The 8,496-nt window shown below is 37.1% G+C and overlaps 1 pseudogene; it reads right to left on the reverse strand.

Moving 5' to 3' along the window:
- The window catches only part of LOC122683645, a 33,332-nt pseudogene extending 29,765 nt beyond the window's left edge, over window positions 1-3,567 (reverse strand).
- Between the last annotated feature and the right edge of the window lie 4,929 nt (window positions 3,568-8,496).

Here is an 8,496-nt window from a genome sequence, read left to right on the forward strand (position 1 = left end):
TTCTTTACTGGGCTAGCTACCAGGAAAGCCCAAGAATACTGGAGTGAGTAGCCTATCCTTTCTCCAGGGAAATTTCCCGACCCAGGAATTGAACTGGTGTCTCCTGCATTGCAGGTGGATTCTTTACCAGCTGAATTACTGAGGAAGCCCAAAGAAAATATACTCCAATAAAAATTAATACAAAATAAATATTGTCCTTAGAGGCTTGCAATAGTCTGAGTACATAAAACTGAGTACATAAAACTGTTGAGTTTTCAGATTCAGGTTAATACTCTATAGTTATACTTTGAAGTCAACTCCTTTTCTTTATCTACAATATCATTATTATTTGAGGAAAATTATATGCAAAAAGTATGGAAGAAGAAGCACCATGAAAAGTTATGAGAAAACTCTCCTTTATTCGTCATAATGAATGATGCTAATTAGTGATAGACATGATATTCTGGATCTTCCAGCAGCAGAGCATGTACATGGATGTTGGCTCAGAAGTAAACGTGAATCTATTAATAGATGACCTATCCAGTCTTTCCTTGATCTCTCTTCCAACACACAAGGTGGGTTCTTTATAAACTAACTCAACTGCAATTAATTTAAAGATTATAAACTGAATATAAAATATAAAGTGCCTCTTAATATCTATTCTCTATAATTAAGATCATTTATTTAAACATTATAAAGATGAGCTACTGTCTCAAGAGTCTACAATGGAAAAAGAATGAATAAGAATATTATGGTGTGTTCTCATCAATGGAATTGTTTGTATCCAGTGCAAACTGTTTTCAGAGAATCTTTAGCAGTCAGCGGAAATGTTCATAAAGGATGTTACATAAAATAACAGTTATGTAGAGTTGTTTGCATTGTATAGTCCCAATATTTTAACAAAATCTTCTAAGGGAAAGTAAATACAAAAAAAAAAAAAAAACGACCAGAAGGAGCAACACCAAACTGCTGGCAGTCATTTTCTGGATTGTGGGAAATGGTTGTTGTTTCTAACGCTCAGTTCACGCCTGTATTTTTCTTTCTTTCCTCCTTTCTTTCTTCGTTTCTTCCTTCCTTTCTTTCTCTCTCTCTCTGTCTTTCTTTTTGCTATAACCATGAGTCATTTTTATGATAAAATAACACAAAAGATACATTTATACATGCCTGTATGTGTAAATGGACAGTGTGATTCCATGAAATCACAGAAGCAGTAATTCCAGCCTTAGTAACCTTAAGGGAGCTGGTCACTATTGAATTCCACCCAATCTGCTTCTTAGCTGTGAGTCTCTGGTTCCTCAGGGCAATCACTGGGGGAACTTTTTAACATACAATACTTAGGCTCTACACCTTAGGCTGAGATTGTTTTAAATGGGGACAAAGCATTTGTATTCCGTTTAATTCCCGCAAGAGACTAACACGCAGGCAGATTTGAGGATTACATAGCTAAGCAATGGTTCTCAGATTTTCATATGTAGAACTACCACCTGGTACTTGTTAAAAAAAATAGAGTTTTTAGCCTCTTACCTTTCAGTGTGAGGCAAAGACAAAGCAGAAATCTGCATTTTTAACAAGTGCCTAACTGTTCCGATACATGCATTTAATAAGCAACATGTTATAAAACATACTGGAGAAGGAAATGGCAACCCACTCCAGTACTCTTGCCTGGAAGATCCCATGGACAGAAGAACCTGGTAGGCTACTGTCCACGGGGTCGCAGAGTCGGACACGACTGAGTGACTTTACTTACTTATAAAGCAGAACTGTTATGCTTTAACATATACAGGGAAGTTGAGAGAAAGTATTTTATAAAGGTAATTTATACCTTTATTCCAAATTCACACTGTCAAGACATATGTATATATATGTACTTGTTTTGTTTTGTTTTACTGTTTCACCTCTTGCAACTATCAGTTTCCATTTGTAGTTTACCTTATAAATACAAAAGTGTCATCTAGGGGTCAAAAGAGGTAACTACAAGTTTATTCAAATTTCTGAATTAAATTGTTTGTAGTTATTCCACTTCTAAGAACTCTTGTACAAACACTAGAGAAGCAAGTTTCAAGCTGAGACAAGTTCTGAAGTCCCTCTAATTTTGACTCCTTGCTTTACTATTGTACTTACAAACCATATGATCCTCCGAATCTCAATTCCTTTACTAGAAAAACAGGGCAGTCAGTTGTGCTTCTTCCACCGGGTTAGGTATCAGTGCTTCAAAGTGCTTAGCACAGTACCTAGCATCTACTGCAAGCTCAGTGAAAGGTTATGCTTTCTTATACCAAAATTCACTCACTAAATTTGATTCATATTTAAGTTGAATAATATATCAGGTGACTCCAATACTTCAGCCACCTGAAAGGAGGAGCTGACTCATTGGAAAAGACCCTGATACTGGGAAAGACCAGAATCAAAAGGATGAGGGGGCGCCAGAGGATGAGATGATTCGATAGCATCACCGATTCAATGGACACAAACCTAAGCAAACTCTGGGAAATAGTGGAGGACAATAGGAGCCTGGTGTGCTGCAGTTCATGGGGTCACAAAGAGTCAGACACAACCGAGCGACTGAACAACAGCTAATATGACTTCAGTGGTATATGCTGTTCTTGATCATTGCAAAACTGCTAATATCTAAAATCTGGGATAAAAGTTTAGCTACAGTCACACTAATGCAACCTACTGATCTTGTTTTGATGACTAGCCCTAATGTGCACTCAGAACTAAGACTCCATTGATTCCTCATCTATTTGCCATGAAGTGGAACCAGATGCCACGATCTTAGTTTTTTGAATGCTGAGTTTTAAGCCAGCTTTTTCATTTTCCTCTTTTGCCTTCATCAAGAGGCTCTTTAGTTCCTCTTCATTTTCTGCCATATGGGTGCTGTCATCTGCATATCTGAGGTTATGATATTTCTCCCGGCAATCTTGATTCCAGCTTGGGCTTCATCCAGCCTGGCATTTTGCATGACGTACTCTGCATATAAGTTAAATAAGCAGGGTGACAATATACAGCCTTGACATACTCCTTTCTCAATTTGGAAACAGTCTGTTGTTCCATGTCCAGTTCTAACTGTTGCTTCTTGACCTGCATACAGATTTCTCAGGGGGCAGATAAGGTGGTCTGGTATTCCTATCTCTTCAAGAATTTGCCACAGTTTGTTGTGATCCACACAGTTAAAGGCTTTGGCATAGTCAATAAAGCAGAAGTAGATATTTTTCTGGAACTGTCTAGCTTTTTTGATGATCTCTTGTTTTTTCTATGATCCAACTCTCTTGCTTTTTCTATTATATATTTAAGTGTTATATAAAACTTACATAACACACTCCAAAGCATACCAAGTATGAGGCAATCTCTGTTTTCCATGCATGGGCAATTGCCTCTCCTGAGTCCTACAGTTTTTGTTGGAGAATGCATCCTACAGTCATCTACCTGTGTTCCACTTGTCACTCAGTGAAATACCTCTTCTCCATTGCTTTCCAGAGCCACTGTGGCCAGCTGTCTATGAAGCTGTAGAAGGAAGATGCTCCCCAACACAACTCTGCACACCAGGGTGAACAAATCTACCTCCGTCCTCTGCATGAAAGGCTGCATACCGTGTTGCAAAGATGACTGGTCCCAGGTTCATTAGCTCCGTTGTTCATAACATGAGGTTTGCAGAAGTTATGCCAAGGATATGACAGTATTGGCCTGAGTGGGATCCACAGTTTATCTGACCCCAAAAAGGTATTTCTCTTTCTCCCTCTCTGTGACTCTTTTTCTTCCTCCCTCCTTCTCTCTCTCTTTCTGTTACATATGTGTGTATATATATTAAACATTTTACTATAATAAATGAGAATGTATGTAAAGCTTTTCACACAACGGTTGGCACATACAGAATACTTACTATGTGCCAGTCAGTACACTAAGAACTTTGCATACATTCTCATTTATTTTCACGAACTTAAGAATGTGCATCCCTTCTTAAGTTAGGGCTTCCCTTGTGGCTCAGCTGGTAAAGAATCCGCCTGCAATGCAGGAGACCTGGCTTTGATCCCTGGGTTGAGAATATTCCCCTGGAGAAGGGAAAAGCTACCCACTCCAGTATTCTGGCCTGGAGAATTCCATGGACTGTACAGTCCATGGGATCGCAAAGAGTCAGACATGACTGAGTGACTTTCACTTTCACTAAGAATGTGCATGACAATATCCTCATTCTACAAACATTATTGCAGGATTAAAGAACTTAAATAATTATCTAAGGGCATACAGCTATGAAGTAACAGAGCCAGAATTCAATACTCAGTCTCAGAATTTCTCACTTCAAATTATATATACATATTATGTATGTATATACATATTACGTATAACATTTATGTTTGGATTATGTAGCTTTTTAATGGCAAAAATACATGTATAGATGCACACATATATGTTTACCCGTATATATATTTATATGTATATGTTTAAGCAACTATGTATGTAAAATTTAAACTACTGATTAACTATTAATAGAACATGTGCTTTGTTATTTTCTCAGTTTGTAAGTGAACTTAATTTCACCTAAATTTAGGACTCACCTCTACTGAGTCCTTTTTTGTTCATTGAATAATGCATATGTAATATATATGTATATATTTGTATATGTTTTACATGTCATATATATATTTTGTATTTATACATATATATTTATGTATTTTTTATTTTTGCACATACATGTGTGTATATATACACACACATGTTTTTCAATGAACAATATAAAATCCAGCAGAAGTATGACCTAAAATCATTCTCAAGACAGAAAAATAACTCAAATCATATGCCCTACCCTGGTGAACCAGTAGCTTAAATTTTACAGAAAATGCCAATTCTATGAGTTGTATATAATCTTCGGTTGTATGTACACACTGTTTGTTTTCTGATCCTCAAAGAATAGGAGAAAACAAGCAACAGCTTAAGCGATCACTTGGGTTCACAGCAGATACATGCGTGGTTGGTGTTAATCCTTGTTTAGAACTGGGCAAAATCCAGAGACATCAGGGCTCTCTCCAACATTCCTTCAATGTTATCTTTGGAAAATAAAGTTACTCTATATTAACCACACAAATGAAAATCTTCATTTGTTAACCCTGTTGACTTAACCTGGTTCTCCTTTCTATTCATTTCAGACTATTCCCCTCTTTAATTGTCCTTTATGTGTCTACTTATTATCTATCTTGATTATTAGCTAGATTCATTTTAAAGCCAACTAGAATCTGTTTTCAATTTCTTTCAGAATGGTCAACCACACAGTGTTCCCAGCATTTAGCCCGAAGTTTTCAATTAGGTTGCAATGACTTTTTAACTTGAAAATATTGTTGTTCTTTCTGGCTGTATACTTAAGGAAGGAAAAACAACTTTCCCTTTACTTTGATAGTCTTCCACCAAATAATAAAAACCTGATCCAAGACACTAAAGTAGACCAACCCATTGAAACTGGTGGGAAGTAAGACACAGTGAAAATGAAGTGGCACTGAAAAATTTTGACAGTAAGTTAATTTTGTATGTTTTTTAAAGAAAGCTAGCATAATCAAAGCAAACTGAAATGAGTTCTGGTATTTAAAAATAACATTTGTTCTATCTTTAGAGTTTATAATAAAAATACTATTGACTCTGACTTTTATTTTCTTTTTCCCAATTATTTTAATTAGCTGGAAGCTAATTACTTTACAATATTGTAGTGGTTTTTGCCATACATTGACATGAATCAGCCATGGATTTACATGTGTTCCCCATCCTGAACCCTCCTCCCACTTCCCTCCCCATCCCACCCCTCTGGGTCATCCCAGTGCACCAGCCCCGGGCACTTGCCTCATGCATCCAACCTGGACTGGTGATCTGTTTCACAGTTGATAATATACATGCTTCGATGCTGTTCTCTCAGATCATCCCACCCTCACCTTCTCCCATAGAGTCCAAAACTCTGTTCTACACATCTGTGTCTATTTTTCTGTCTTGCACATAGGGTTATCGTTACCGTCTTTCTAAATTCCATATATATGCATTAGTATACTGTATTGGTGTTTTTCTTTCTGGCTTACTTCACTCTGTATAATGGGCTCCAGTTTCATCCACCTCATTAGAACTGATTCAAATGAATTCTTTTTAATGGCTGAGTAATATTCCATTGTGTATATGTACCACAGCTTTCTTATCCATTCATCTGCTGATGGGCATCTAGGATGCTTCCCTGTCCTGACTATTATAAACAGTGCTGCAATGGGGTACACATGTCTCTTTCAGATCTGGTTTCCTCAGTGTGTATGCCCAGAAGTGGTATTGCTGGGTCATATGGCAGTTCTATTTCCAGTTTTTTAAGGACTCTGATTTTTATAGTGTTTTCATTGTAAAGAGTTCCAACTTCAGCCCAATTTTCATTTCCTATTTAAGGATGATTTGACAAATGTGTAAGGAAAAAATCATTTTCTATAGAGCAAATCTTAATGAGAAGATATAGATTCATATTCCCAAGTGACTCAGTGGGTAAAAAATCCACTTGCAATGCAGGAAACTCAGGTTTGATCCCTGGGTTGGGAAGATCCCCCAGAGAAGGGCATAGGCAACCCATTCCAGTGTTCTTGCCTGGGAAGTCCCATAGATAGAGGAAGGAGCCTGGTGGGTTATAGTCCATGGGATCGCAAAAGAGTCAGACACAACTGAGTAAATAAACAACAGCAAAAACAGAAGTATCACTATGATCACACATTCTTCAATGAAGTCCTGACATACTTACTGAATACTTAACACATTGTTCAGACGCTGGTTGGAAACTAATGCTCCGCTACGGAGAATACACTTATCAATGTACTTAGAATACCACTAGTATTCAGTAAAAAAAAAATACAGTGTAAGATAAAAGCTACTAATGCATATGTTGTAGGTATCCAACTGTTGGTAACTATAAATAGACACAATTATTTCCACTCATTTCTCTGTCACAGTCATTTTTTTTCTTTTAATTTTCTACTGACAAGGCTACCAACCCATCTAATCATTGATTTGGAGAGTATAAGATAAATTACTAAACTATTTTGTTCCATCCTATGTATGATTATATATCATAAATATATAACACATTTTATTAATCTTTAATAAATATGATCACAGCAATCACTTATTAACTATGTGCCAAGTACTCTGCTCAATGTTTTACCTTCATTTTTTCCATTTAATCCTCATATCAGCTTTAAGAGATGAGCATTATATTTACTCCTATTGATAGATGAAGAATCTGAGGTTCAGTGAGCTTCAGTGGCAGTGAGACACTCTGTCAATAATCATCTATTAATCGTATTATGTTATTCATGCTATCAATTCTAATTCAATATCCCTGAGCAGCCACATCTCTTCTCTTATCAGGGAAAAATAGAGATGACAGCCTTTCAGTCTTATTTCTGAATATCAAAGAATGGCTGGACTTGCAGCCACCTGTTCCCTAGAAGAAAAGCCAAATCACGAGCGAGAGAAGTCACAGACCAATAGAATCACAGACCAATTACAAATATAAATTGTACCCAAGTGATTACAAATATAATTATGAACTTGGTTAAGGACTCTATCTTTTAGAGTTCAAATAGTCAATTTTACCATCCAAAATATGCCAAATCTGATATTAGAAACATTAGCTAAGAGAAGTCAAGTTTCTAGATATGAAAAAACTAGAAATGAACATGCTTTATTTTTAAGCAGCCAAAATAATTTATTAATTGAGACTAAATGAATGTCAAGATCACTTTTTCCAGACAGATATATTATCAATAACTATCTTGCCCCTTTTCTACACAAAGACTTTGGGGTCAACAACTATTATAAAAGCACTGAAGAGTCTTGATGGACAATGTTGCTTCCTTCTCCAGGTTCCCTGGCCCTACATGACATGTAAAAAGTAGAGTCACAATTAGCAGCCCTGGTGTGTCATGCCCTAAAGAGGGTTCTCAGAGTAAAAATTATTCCTCCTCAAACCAGATCTGAAAGAGACACGTGCACCCCAATGTTCATCGCAGCACTGTTTATAATAGCCAGGACATGGAAGCAACCTAGATGCCCATCAGCAGATGAATGGATAAGGAAGCTGTGGTACATATACACCATGGAATTTTACTCAGCCGTCAAAAAGAATTCATTTGAACCAGTCCTAATGAGATGGATGAAACTGGAGCCCCTTATACAGAGTGAAGTAAGCCAGAAAGATAAAGAACATTACAGCATACTAACACATATATATGGAATTTAGAAAGATGGTAACGATAACCCTATATGCAAAACAGAAAAAGAGACACAGATGTACAGAACAGACTTTTGAACTCTGTGGGAGAAGGTGAGGGTGGGATGTTTCAAAAGAACAGCATGTATACTATCTATGGTGAAACAGATCACCAGCCCAGGTGGGATGCATGAGACAAGTGCTCCGGCCTGGTGCACTGGGAAGACCCAGAGGAATCGGGTGGAGAGGGAGATGGGAGGGGGGATCGGGATGGGGAATAGGTGTAAATCTATGGCTGATTC

Source organism: Cervus elaphus, chromosome 25 (genome assembly GCF_910594005.1).
Source record: "Cervus elaphus chromosome 25, mCerEla1.1, whole genome shotgun sequence".
NCBI classification, from domain to species: Eukaryota; Metazoa; Chordata; class Mammalia; order Artiodactyla; family Cervidae; genus Cervus; species Cervus elaphus.